The sequence below is a fragment of the Culex quinquefasciatus genome, chromosome 3 (genome assembly GCF_015732765.1).
Source record: "Culex quinquefasciatus strain JHB chromosome 3, VPISU_Cqui_1.0_pri_paternal, whole genome shotgun sequence".
NCBI classification, from domain to species: domain Eukaryota; kingdom Metazoa; phylum Arthropoda; class Insecta; order Diptera; family Culicidae; genus Culex; species Culex quinquefasciatus.
Genome location: NC_051863.1, coordinates 62,583,031 through 62,597,166, shown reverse-complemented (window position 1 = coordinate 62,597,166; position 14,136 = coordinate 62,583,031). Strand labels below are relative to the sequence as shown.

Sequence of the window (14,136 nt, the reverse complement as noted above, 5' to 3'; positions counted from 1 at the left end):
TCGTTAAGCAACAATAGTTACGATATTTTGGAATGAAAATTAATTTTCATAAATCTGGGTAGTTTTTTTTTAAACGAAAATTGTTGTTATATCATCTGAAAATAAAGTACCTCTTTTTGCCAAGATCAAAATTAAGTTTTTTTCACGATTTTGTTTACCATGGCCAAATTGGATGAAAATTAAAAAAAAATCATTTGATGTCTCAAAGGGGGCTGTGCAAGAAGAATTTGGTTAATTTGTTTAAAAGTGCGTAAGCTACTTTTATTTCTGTGATAATTCTTTTAGCCGAAGCTATTTATCTGAATCATTAAAAAACTACTTCGTATTATATAGAAGGTGTCCAAAAAATTCCAGCATATTTCAAAATTTAGGCCAAAAATTTAAAAACTTCGAGTTGTGATTCTAGAAAAAAAAATATTTCTAGTAAAAAGGCAGTTTTTTAGATGAATTCAATGCTTATCTATTTATTCATGAGCTCAAACAAATAAGATTTGTTATGGCAAAAAGATTTGCCAACAAATCCATATTTTCTTCATGATTTTTTTTATTTCAACGTCGTCTCAATATTATTCTTTATCATGTTCTTTCAAACTATTCACAGTGCCATAATTAATAGAAATTTTATGGTTTGAGCATTGATTAATTTTACTCGCTGTCCAAACACTGTGATTAGAAAAAAAATACTGCACAAAAAATATTAATGATTATTTATAGTGTTTCGTACGAATTGCAAGACAGTCTATAAATTTAGAATATTTATGTATTTTCTTGAGTTTTTTTTTTTCTGCGAGCGATTAAGGCATTAATTGCCCTCGCACTAGTTTTGATCATATTTGTTGCTATTTTATACAATTTTGTTGAAGAATATTAATCAGAACCAAGATCAGAACAATTTTCGAAAAATTTAAAATTTCCCGGGAACTTTGTTAAAAAATTCCCGTTTCCCGGGAATTCTGTAACCCCGGAAAATTGGACGCTCTGTCACGAATGAATGAGTCGTTTTGAAGCAATAAGAACCCTTGGGTAAAACGCCAAATAAATAAAAAAAACATTAAATACTAGATATTGATTTTTGAATATTTTTATACTCATTTTGTATGACCTGCCCGCAATATCAAATGGAGACTTGTAAAACTAGTTAAGAGAAATGGCGTTTTAATTAAATAAGACGTAGTACTACGTCAAAAAATATAAAACTTTACAAAGTTTTTGACAAAAATAACGTAGATAACAATAAAAAAAAAGTTTAAATCGCACAAAAACCGGCAAACCATAACCTTTTTTCTCAAAATTACTAGTTGCCTTTCTACCTCACTCCTTCGATCTGGTTTTCCATACAAACTTTCCCTACCCGCCTGCTCGACGGATGCGATAAATCGAATTACACCTTTTCTGTGCTGTTCCAAGGATGCAAAAAAACCTCCATCCCAATCAATAGCACCGGCAAACGGTGCGGGGATCGTATTTGCTTTTTTAACCACTCCAGCCAGCCAGCCTGGTTTCACTTCTGATTGACAGCAGTCCCCAGAGTCACCATCGGGAGGTGCCATAAACGTGGTACAATTTTACTTTACCAACTTTACCTCCTTTCTCCAAACCCAGAGTTGCTGGGGTTTGTGGTTTTCTGGTGTTTCCATCTGGCTTACCTACCATCACGACGACAGTAAAGGATACATTAAATGGAAATTTGGGGCAAAATTTTCTCGGAAAATGTTGATTTTTCCATGACAAGTAAATTCAAAACAAATCATTTTTAAACTGAACTGAGAAAAAAACATAATTGTGCTTAAAATTTTATATTTATAACCAGTAATTTAAACTTACCCTTTTTTCCTTAAAAAATAACAAGGTAAAGAAGAAAGTCAAACATTGAAGCAAACAGATGTTTGGTGGAGCAACCCAAGCGGGTGAAAGTTGGAAAATTCAATATTGACATACGAATGGATGATTTTTCCGATCGATTCAAAGCTTGCGGCTCCCCAAAAGGTTGGTGTGAAGTCGGCAAACACGTGGAATGCAAGAAAATTTTAGTTATGGGTAATTCTCTACCAACTCACACGAAATCGGGAAAAGTTGCCCCGACCCCTCTTTGATTTGCGTGAAACTTTATCCTAAGGAGCAACTTTTGTCCCTGATCACGAATCTGAGGTCCGTTTTTTGATATCTCGTGGCGGAGGGGCGGTACGACCCCTTTCATTTTTGAACAATCGAAAAAAGAGGTGTTTTTTAATAATTTGCAGCCTGAAACGGTGATGAGATAGAAATTTGGTGTCAAAGAGACTTTTATGTAAAATTAGCGGCCCGATTTGATGGCGAACTCAGAATTCCGAAAAAAACGTATTTGTCATCGAAAAAACGCTAAAAAAGTTTTGAAAATGCTTCCATTTTCCGTTACTCGACTGTAAAAAAAATTGGAACATGCCATTTTATGGGAAATTTAATGTACTTTTCGAATCTACATTGACCCAGAAGGGTCATTTTTTTAAATTTAGAACAAAATTTTTCATTTTAAAATTTCGTGTTTTTTCTAACTTTGCAGGGTTATTTTTTAAGAGTGTAACAATGTTCAACAAAGCTTTAGCGCCGACAATAACAAAAAATTTGATATATAGACATAAGGGGTTTGCTTATAAACATCACGAGTTATCGCGATTTTACGAAAAAAACAGTTTTGAAAAAGTTACATTTTGCGTTTCTCTTTGTTTCGTCGTCCGTGTCTGTCGCGGGTGACCATGACGACCAACTTTTCCAAAACTTTTTTTCGTAAAATCGCAATAACTCGTGATGGTTTTAAGCAAATCCCTTATGTCTATATATTAAAATTTTTGTAATTGTCTGTTCTATAACTTTGTAGAACATTGTTACACTATAAAAAATAACTCTGCAAAGTTAGAAAAAACACGAAATTTTAAAATGAAAATTTTTATTCTAAATGAAAAAATGACCCTTCTGGGTCAATGTAGATTCGAAAAGTACATTAAATTTTCCATAAAATGACATGTTCCAAAAAAATTTACAGTTGAGTAACGGAAAATGTGTTGCGGACGATAACGCCATCCCACAGCAAGCGCCGCGTACGACTGCAAGAGTGCCGCGACGACCGGGGAAAGAACTGCGCGGTGACAGGTCGACGTATCCGTGACATACCAGACCGAGAGTAGAACGTACGTCCGCGACGGTTTCGGCAAGCTGAAACGTCATTACAATTTAAGATCATTCTCGAAGTACAAACGTGCAAATTGTTAGGTAATCTTCTGATACGGGCGATAGGCTGGTGGTTGATAACAATTCTCTTAAAATTTATTTAATTTGTAAGTACGCTAGGCTAAGAAATGAATTTGCGTAAACTTATCCATAATTTTCTATAGTTGCCGTCGTTATTTGGATATAAGCGATCATCGACGATTAATCACCTAGTTTGAGGTTAAGTCATGTGAGTTTCTTGCAAGATCATGCTATTGAATTTGAAAACTAGTTAAAACTTAAAACTAGATTAAAACTTATCGCTAAAACTATGTTTACTATCACAGATCTGCAAACCTGCTGAACAGGGTGATTGGGAGTGAATTCATCTCAATCGATGATAGGTAGACAAATGTAAGTGGGTTAAATTTAACATGCGATTAGCTACTAATAAATTGATTACAGCTTTTAGCACTTGGAACACCAGGACAGGGTGTCGGCTCAAAGGATCGCCTTTCATTTACCCCAACAGAAAATGGGAGACTTTTTACAACTTTTTTAGTGTTTTTTTTTGATGAAAAATACGTTATTTTTGGAATTCTGAGTACGCCATCAAATCGGGCGTCTAATTTTACATAAAAGTCTCTTTGACACCAAATTTCTATCTCATTACGACAAGATTGAAACTTCTTTCGTATGATAAGTGGCAACAATGCACGGAGTTTTTTTCGGTTTGAATATCTCAGAATTGATAACGATATTTGGGTATCTGTGAAGGTTAATAGGTGAGACACGAAGAGCTGCACAAAATGCCGTTCTTAACTAAATTTGGCCCGAAATGCACGTGCGACAAGATTGCACGACAACGACGACAAACTTACACAAACATACATTTTTTAGAATAAAATACAAATTGAATTAAAAAATTCAAACCATTGCTTGTTATAAAAAATATAACATAAATAAAACAAGAACAGAAGACTGATTTTTTTTTTGTTATATCAAGCAAAACAATGCAAATAGGCCAAAGCCGAAGTGTAAAGTGTATGGGCACCAGCCCGGGAGCATGTTGACAGCTCCCATACAAACTGAGCGTACCTTTTTTGTGGGCCCAGTGGGCCTAAGATGGCGGCTTTCGATATTATCTAGCCAAACATTCGAATATGGCGAATAGTTAAAATTAATATAGTTTTTGCCTTGTTTCGGTTTAAAACGACAAAATAAACATTCTGTAATCATTTTCTTGAAAAACTTGTTTAGAAATACGCCACGTTATAATATTAGTCTCGAACAGTTGAAGGGAGCGTGCCGCGAAAGCCGTCACGAAAAAAAAGTTTCCCATGCAAATGTTGAGTTGCGTATTTAATGGGCGGCCTCCGACGAGGCCCACATGCCATCTGTCGGTGCATATGCGTAACTCACGAAAACTGTCATGTTAGGGGACGGCTGATGGGCACGGTATGGAGGAGGCAAAATATTATGAATCGAAAACACTTATGAGAGATTTATACGTAGAAAGTTGTGTTTCGCCTCCCTGATTAAGATTATGTTCGGTTCAAAGTATTCTATCGGTGAAAATTGCGTTTTTCAGAAAAAAAATGTGTTTTTTATTACTGATAAAGACGCCTGGTACAAAAAAAAATGAAAAATGTTCAAACATACCCGAGCAAACGAAAATAACTTGGGAATAACATTTTTTGATATTTGAAAATACTAGGCCAATAACATTTTCTGTTATTCATAACAAGATTTGTTATTCGTCGTTATGATTTTTATGTTATTGAACTGTTATTGTAATAACAGACTAATAATACTTTTAGTTATTCTCCGAACAAATCTTTGTTATTATTTTTTGTTATTTTAACAACTAATCCGATCAACCAAATAACAGTTGGAGGTATTCTTCCATAACAAAAAATGTTATTCTAAAGTTGTTTTGGCTTTCAACCAATATCAGACCAATAACCAATTTTGTTATGATAACATTAACTGTTATTAAACCCAAAAATGGATTTTTCAAGAAGATTCCATAACGAATTCTGCTATTTTAACAATATTTGTTATTGAAATGGCATGAATTTTGCTATTAACGTCTGCCCGGGTCCCTTTATGAAAGTTTATGTTAAAATAAATGTGAAACAATTTTAAACATGACATGTGCTAAGGCTTATTAACAAATTATTCAAATTTACTTGAGCCACCATGCGCCTCCTCCCACGGTATCTTTATATGGGAAAACACATTTTTTTTCTGAAAAACTCAATTTTCACCGATAGAGTATTTTGAATCGAACATATTCTTAATCAGGAAGATGAAACACAAATTTCTACGTATAAATCTCCCACCGGCTCAAACAGCCTTTTTTTGGAAATTTAATTTCATCAACACTGTACATTAGGGTGCCCAGAATATGGGACTTTTTTCCAAAACCTCGCTCCACAAGCTGAATATTGTTTCTTGGCCTATTTTAGGACTCACGTCCAAATATGAGCAAAATCGGTCTCCATTTACCTATTGATACTCGGAGGTGAAATTTGTATGGGAAAGATCAAAAAATGTATGGAAACCCCAAGTTTCTTACTGTTTGGTCTGCACGGTGCGCTACTTCCATCCAAATATTCCCAAAAGTGAGATTCAAGTTGAAAATTTAATGCTCTATAACCTTGTAGAACATACCAAAGCTACAAATCTCTATCCTGACAAGTGATTAGTGATTTAAAAAAAGTCAATTTTGTATGAAAAAAACATTGTTTTCATCAACTTAAGGCTCGGGTATCAATGGGTTAATTACTTCCAATTTCGCGCAAAATTTGCACAGAAGCTTAAAATAACCCAAAGAACTGTTTTCCGTTTGTGGAGCGGGGGGTCATTTTTTAAGGGCACCCTACTGTACATACTTTAATTATCAATTTATATGTATTAGGCATTTGAAGTTTTTTGGGGACAATAATTCGCAAAAAAACGAATTAAGATTTAATTGTTTGCAGTGACCCTTCATCTTTAATCTTTAATTTCATGCTCATTAGTCCTGTCCTCCCAGCAAAGTTCTCTCGGCAAAAAGGACCCTAATAGCGAATTCCTTGAATAATTGATCAATCATTCCCGAAATAAATCAGAAAGTTCCGTGCTTCCAGCAGCAGACCTGCGGCTCGACACGATATCCAGGCTCCACTTGGTATCCTTGTCACCCATCTTTTTTTCTTTTGCTCCTTTCAGTCCAAGCTTCAATTTTATCGACCGCTACATTCTTCAAGCAACAACAACCCCGTTGAAAACGAGTCCGAGAATCCCGGTTCGACACGCAACCGAGAGTTGGCCAATTTGATCATTATCATTTCATTGTGCGTCGCTCTAACAAAGAAACCCCTGTGAAGGAATATAAAAAAACGTCAAGTACACTCTAAACGACGAAAGAGAGAGATAGCGCAACCTCAAAAGGTTTCTGGGTTCTGCTGAGTGGGATGTGAATAGGCACGAATGAGAGCCCAACTTCCGGAATGCTGTGTGGCGCGATTCACCACTCTTTTTTTGAAAGAGCGAAACCACTTTCACCACCAACAATCGTTGAGATTTAATCGATATTTTGAAGCTCATCTGAAAATGTCGACAGTTTTCTTTGGAAGTGTAAAAATGATTATGGGAGTGAGTGAATGAGTGAGTGAGTGAGTGAATCAGTGAACGAGGAAGTGAGTAAACGAATGAGCGACATAGTGAGTGAGACAGGAAAGTAGTTAGTGAGAGCAAAACGAGTTAGTGACTCAGTAAGTGAGTTATTTAATTAATGAGTGAGTGAATGAGTGAATCAGTAAGACAGTTAGTGGGTGAACAAATGAGTGAAGGGGTCAAAGAGCGAGGAAGTGAGTGAGTCAGCGAGTAAGTGAACGAATGAGCGAGCTAGAGGGAGTGAGCAAGAGAGTGAGTCGGTAGGCCATGGAGTGAGTTTTTACATGAATGAGTTTTTGAGGAGTGATCTAGCGGGAGAGTAAGCATTTTCACATATTTTTGTCAAAACGGGCATTTCAACACACACAAAAACCATTAGCTGTTTTTTTATCTGAATTGGTATTTTAAAATGGATAACTAAAAACCGAATCAAACGTTTCTCACGCTTGATATTCATAAAGGACTACAATGGAGGGGGCGTAATTTGATCAACGGTTTGCATTATGGTGCAGCTCCATCCACAATCAAATTTGCATGGTGTGGTTAACCTTTGACTTTTTTACGCCAATCGAACAAATGGGGGTTTGGATCATAGCGTTCCAATTAGTATCAGAAAATTAATTGAGCTGGATGAAAAGTTATTTATCTGCATTAATGAACTGATAGGCATTGTTAATTTATACTTAACTAGAACATTTAAAAATTATTTCACAAAATCAGCAGGAAAAAAGTTTACCTATTTAAAATCTGAGCTTTTGTAAAAATAATTATGCCTTTTTCAACATAATTAAAAAAAAACATCTATTAAACTCTGTTACGATACAAATTTCAATGCTTTTCAGTCAATATATTCAAAATGCTTGATTGGTGTACAATACTAATTAAACCGCCCCTCCCTCTCAACTGATTAACTGCTACTAATTAAAACACTGACCACAGCTGCCCTGCGCTAAATGGGCGCAAGGCGTGGGTTAACCGAGGTGTATGCAAATTTGAATGAAAGTTAAGCTGCAGCATTATGCTGCTCGTTGATCAAATTATGCACCTCAATTACGCCGATGGGATGAATATCAAATGGGAAAAATCAACGTGCTATCATATCACACGTGCATTTTGGGCTAAATTGAGTTAATAACGCTATTTTGGGCTGCTTTAAATGCCTTACCTTTTGACCTCTCAAGGTTTCCAAACCTCGATTTCAATCCTGTGATTTTTAACAAAACCTTTAAAACTCTGTGCAATGTTGACACTCTTCATATAAACTGTAGTTGCGATCTGTCCGTGGCGTATTTCAATGGAACCATCAGTCTTTCTGATAAGCTTTTAACAATTTTCATAAACTTCACCTGAAATTCTTTTTTCAGCCATTTTTGCATAAAGAAATCAGTGCTTAAAGCTCCGTTCTATGCATAAATTATGACTTCCAGGGCACCAGCCAGTCATTTGCTGTCGGGAAAATTTGCATTTTTACACCGCCATTTTCCATGTGCAAATCGGGGCTGCACTGAATGCCATAATTGATTCATTGAGCCTTACTGTATATTGGTGAGCGGCGAGGGGGGTTTCCCTCACAGTCGCGCCTACTGTTGGCTTTTCATTAGCATTCTAGCGCTGTCCTTTGTTGGCAACAGTAAAACACCGACGGTTTGACAGTCGTCATTATTAGGGTTGCAAATTATGTTTATTGTCAATATTATTATTTTTTTAAATATTTCAACTTTCAAATCTTATTTTTGTGAGCGTTTGTTCATCTGACCTTTTCGATTTCATTTTAAAGTGAACGTTCTTCAAAATCGAAATGTGTCAAATCACTAAGGTTCAACTGTATCATGTCCCAGTGAATACCGTACCATCTATTGGAGAAGAGAGGGAAGAGATTGGGGGTGAAATTATCTGTCGAATCCCGCCAGTAGACAGGAAGATTTGCGAAACGGTGTAATTAGTTGCCTGAACAGGGGAAAACCAACAAACCGCAACGACGCGAAACGTAATTCCGGCGGATTCCACCAGTTGGATTGCGCGAAGTCATTGGGACAGGGAAAACGAATGTATGGATTCAACTTTGAGCAGATATTTCGAAATAAACTAAACAAAATTATACTGAGGATTTTACATTTTAGTTCAGTGTTTCTCAACCGGTGAGGAATTTCCCCCTGGGGGGAATTTGGTCATTCTAGGGGGGGAATGAGGGTTCAATAGAAATTCAATGTCTTAAATCATTTTCTGACACATTCTTTGCCACTACCAGTTTCTTTGATTAGTAATAACAACATTTGTTTTTTTTTCACAAAAAATAATTTTTAAAGTTTCAATTTTTGTTAATTTTGGCATTTCTTGAAACAATAAAATGATTTTTTTGATATTTCTCAGGCATTTGTATTTTTTGGACACAAGCAGTTTTTTTGTGACAGATTTTTTTGCTGGTTTCTGTGATATTTTTGTACAGTTTTTAACAAGAACACTTTTTGAGAAATAATTGGAAATTTAAAAAAAAAAGATTTTCAAATATTAGTTAAGATTGTTTGAATTCTTCACATTTTTTAGAGTAATCTGTCTTATGCAGCAGATAGTTATTAATTTAATTGCACACATTTCATCATTGTATTTATTTATTGTAATTTAAACGAAAAGAAGCCTAGAATAGTGACTTTTCTTGTTCAAGAAAAATTGATCAAATAAACAATCCACCTAAAGTTTGAATTTAAATCGTCTCTTACTCAGTTTAGTCACGCAATATCGTTATGAAACTTTCAGGATTGATAGAAAGTCATCTACTTATTGGATTTAGTGAATTTTCTGTAATATAAAATTTCGTGATTTTCTACATGTAATTAACCCCTTAAATTTGTCTGAGAAACGTTTTAGATAAGATAAGTGGCTGAAAAACAGCCACTTTTCTAGGAATTTTGCGATCGTATTGGTGTCTTCGGAAAAGTTTTAGATATTGAGAGAACTATACTGCCGTTCTACGCATAATAGTCCCATGTCAGTTTTGACGATTTTGACTTTATGCCATTTTTAAGTTTAGTCTGATGTGTACTTTAAGAAAAACACATAAAATCTGGTACTTTGTTCGGAAACTCATCAAAAACAACACCAAGTCTGTTTGTCCCATCGTTGAACTTCTACGCATAATTGTCCCACCAAGTATTTTCTTACACGGAATCATTAGTTTAACGAAGCATTATGCCTTGTTTATTTGTTGTATAGCAAGAGGATCACAAATAAGGGTGATAAACTGCTAACTGGGGCGATTAGGGACACATAGGGTGAATAGGAACCCACGGGACAATTATGCGTAGAAACACAGAAATCGGTCGAAAAATTTCAATCGCGTTTTTCTCAGTTGCACTTTTTTGAACATGGGACAATTATGCGTAGAACGGCAGTATAGAAGACACAAATTCGATTTTTTTCGAACGATATTCGTTTTAAAAAAAATAATATTACTCCATTTCGCATTTTCAAGGACTCAGTTTTATTAAAATTGTTATCGATAACTACTTTACAGAAATTTTGCACAAGTCCACCGTTTTGAAGACGATTTATAATTTATAATTTTGCTTAAGATTGGCCATGTGATTGCTGAGATAATAGAAAAAGAAACAGGAAATGTTATGATCACTGAGTCTCACCCAAACATCCGCCCATTTTGAAATGCCAATATCCCAGCAACTGATGGTTCAAATTTCTGTGTAGAACAATGATACAATTGTGAAATTTTCTAATACATTTAAAAACAGTTTTGAAACACTCCAACAGAACAGAACAAAAATAGAATGGAAAATTAATACCAGTGCTAAAAAGTAGAACTGGTAGAAATGGGTAGAAATGGGTGCTGAAAAATGGAACTTTTCAGCACTGGTACCTAAAATTAACATTTTTCAATATTTTTTTATCTTGAACGACTCGTGCTAAAAATCTTCCTTTTGCGATTCCGTCGTGAAACTACTTACTTTTCCTGTCATTCTTGAACGACGAAATAGCCTACTTTTCTGTACCAAAAATAACAGAATCGAATAGCAACACTTTTCAAAATAAATGCTGAAAAGTTCTACTTTTCAGCACTCAAATGGGTGCTGAAAAGTTGAACTTGTTTCGAAAAGTAACACTTTTCAACATTATTTTGTTTTAAACGGTTGATTGACAAAATACATGATGTTTTTAGGAATTGCAAAGAATGTTGTATGGAACTCGTTGCAAAAATTTATTTTTTCAGCACTTGTCATATTTATTCAACTAGGTGAACCTCGTTGGATAAATGTATGACTCGTGCTGAAAAAATCTTCTTTTTGCAACTTGTTGCATAAACTACTATTTTTTGTATGGAGCGTGGACAATCCAAAAAGTGTATAAATAACACTTAAGTGCTGATAACTTTTAATAGGGTTGTCAGATCCTCGATGTTTTAGACACATTTGAAAGGTCTTCCGATTATCTAACTAGCGACAGATCGCATAATGAACCCTGACATCATTTTCATTGAAATATCTAAGATCCGGCCTCCAAAAAGAGTATAAATAACACTTAAGTGCTAAAAACTTTTGATAGGGTTGTCAGATCTTCAATGTTTTGGGCTCATTGGAAAGGTATTTTTAATACCTTTCTGAAAATGTATAACATGACAGGTTTTCTTGTAAAAACCACCCTTTGTACAATCTTCCGGACATATGCCTAAATCGTTTTTTTAGCATAACTTTTGAAGTACTTAACTAAACTTGCTGATTTTAAATAGAGACTTGGGGTCTCAGATCGAATGAGTTTAATACCGTCAAAATCCGTTAATCCAGCCCGGAGATAATCGAGTGGCATTTTTTTTGTCCACCCACCTACACACATCCACACAGACATTTGCTCAGAACATGATTCTGAGTCGATATGTACACGTAAAGGTGGGTCTACGAGGTAAAATAAGTTCATTTTTCGAGTGATTTTATAGCCTTTCCTCAGTAAGATGAGGAAGGCAAAAATGGACAAATTGTCAAAATCATTCCATCTTGGAACGGTTCTTTCAAAAGACCAAAGTTTCAAAAAGAACCTCGGCTCTTTTTTTGAGAGCCATGGCTCATTCGTTCTTTTTAGTGGACCGGCTCTTTGAGCAGTTCGCTCTTTTTTGCCCACCTCTATTTCCAGCATTAAAAATTGACCATCAGTTGCATTAGGAAAACTTCAATTTTCCTTTATCTTTTCTTTTATTCGCTGTATCTTAGCAATCAAAGAGCCAATCTTCATTAGGCATTTTTAAGATTTTATTCTGAACTCTTTCGAAAAAAAATATTTTGGAAATGTATTTATATCAAACTTTAAGTGGCTATAATTTGAAAACGACACGTTTTTTTACTAACTTCAACTGCTGCACTAAAAAATGGCAATAAAATACCAAATTTTAGTATTACTTGTGCACATACCAGCGACCAAAATGTGCCCTTGGTTGCCCAGTAATTGATGGTAAAATACCATGAAATCATACCAAAGTCTTGTATGTGGAAGGGCACAACAATACCAAACCATAATATTCCAAGGGAAAAATAATACCTCAAAATAAAACCATTTCAATACCAAGTTGAATAACAAAACTTGGTATTGCCATGGTTTTATTTTTAATTTTTCCCGCGCCCTTGGAAAATCATATTTTGGTATTCCTGTGGTCTCCCAAGTAACATTTTTTTCCATGAGTTCTACAAGAGCTCTTCAAGATATTTGGAATTTGGGAATTAAAAATATTTTTGTTATACGTTTAAAAGTTTACGAAATGCCAAGTTTGCTTTTACGAATAATATCATTGTTAGTGTTTTCACGAAAACGTTTCTAGAGGTCCTATAAATACAAGCACAACACAAGGTTTTCACAAGCCAAAATTTGATCTTTTATTTAATAAATATGTTTTGTAAGGATTTTGAAAAGAACAATCATTGACAATCAAGTTTGAACTGAGGGACACCCGGAAAGTTATGCAAGTTATCCCTTTAAAATCAAACTGACAGTTAAATAAAAATATCTTAATAGAGAAAGCTTTGGCCCAATCAAAAAAGCAATGAAATTTTTATAAAGTTGTTAAAATTCCGTACAAATCCGTATTATGCAGAAAATTCCGTACCAAAATTCCGGCCTGTTAAAAATCCGCGGAGAAGGTTGAAAATCCGTACGGTAAGGAAAAAATACGTACAGTTGGTAGCCTTATTGATACCAGAGAAAGGTATTATTACACATTTCCCTTGTTGTCCCCATGCTCGGGAAACCAGGCCAAAATTAATTCAGTGTCTTGCGAACCTTCGAGGTGAACGGACACTAGAGCTGCGGTATTTTTTACTACCTAAGCTCAGAGTTATTTCAAACAAAATTCACAGTCTTTTTAAAGACTACCTGAGTTACTTTCCAAAATTCTAAACAGTCTTTTCAAGACTAACCCCACCTGAAATTTTGTTGTATTTTACAAACGAAGCCATCTTTTAAGAGAACTTTGCTTGCAAAATGCGTCAAAACAAAGGTAAACGCAAATCTTCTGAAGATTTGATCGTTACGTCGGTGAAGCGTTTGAACGCTAAACCGGCTAACGGAAACAGAAAAAGAAAACAGCCTCTTCTGAGGTCTGATTCTGATTCTGAAAGTGAGGTCAATCCTCCAATTCCATTGGCAAACGGTTTCGGTGTTTTATCCGAAACTGTGGACAAGGATCCTTCTCCTCGTACTGAGCCTTCTGCCGTCGAGAAACGAGTAAAGGCTCCGCCAATTGTAGTGACTTCCGTCTCCGATTTGGCAAGCTTTCGAACGCAACTGAAGAATTGCAAGGAAACTTGCAATTTGAAGGTTTCGTTCCAGCTTGGTCGAAGAGGAGAATGTCGCTTGTTGACGGAATCTTTACAAGATCACCAAACTTTTGTTGGTTATTTGAAAAACCACAAACACAATTTCTACACGTATGAGACCAAGAATGCTCGTCCATTCAAGGCGGTCTTAAAGGTCTCTCCAACGACTTGTCGGTGGATGAGATCAAAAACGAACTTAAGGTGTTGCTTGGCTTTGCCCCATCCCAAGTAATACCAATGAAGAAAAAATCAAACGGGAATATTTCTCGCTTTGGTTTGACTTCACAATTTTATCTGATTCATTTCAACAGAAATGAAATCAACAATTTGAAACTTTTGGACAAAGTTCAGTTTTTGTTCCATGTACGGGTAAAGTGGGAGCATTTTAAGAAACATGGCGGTAATGGCCAGAATCTGACCCAGTGCCGGCGTTGCCAGGCATTCGGTCACGGTACTGATCATTGCGCCATGGTTCCAAAATGCA

At 35.4% G+C, this 14,136-nt stretch overlaps 1 protein-coding gene and 1 long non-coding RNA gene across 4 annotated transcripts in view; both read left to right on the top strand.

Moving 5' to 3' along the window:
• LOC6046831 overlaps positions 1-14,136 on the top strand; it is a 138,646-nt gene that overhangs the window by 100,990 nt on the left and 23,520 nt on the right. The window lies entirely within an intron of this gene.
• On the top strand, positions 3,052-3,705 carry LOC119769560. The gene is made up of 3 exons (XR_005278424.1): positions 3,052-3,311; positions 3,369-3,433; positions 3,531-3,705. It is a non-coding gene; the product is annotated as an uncharacterized LOC119769560 (long non-coding RNA).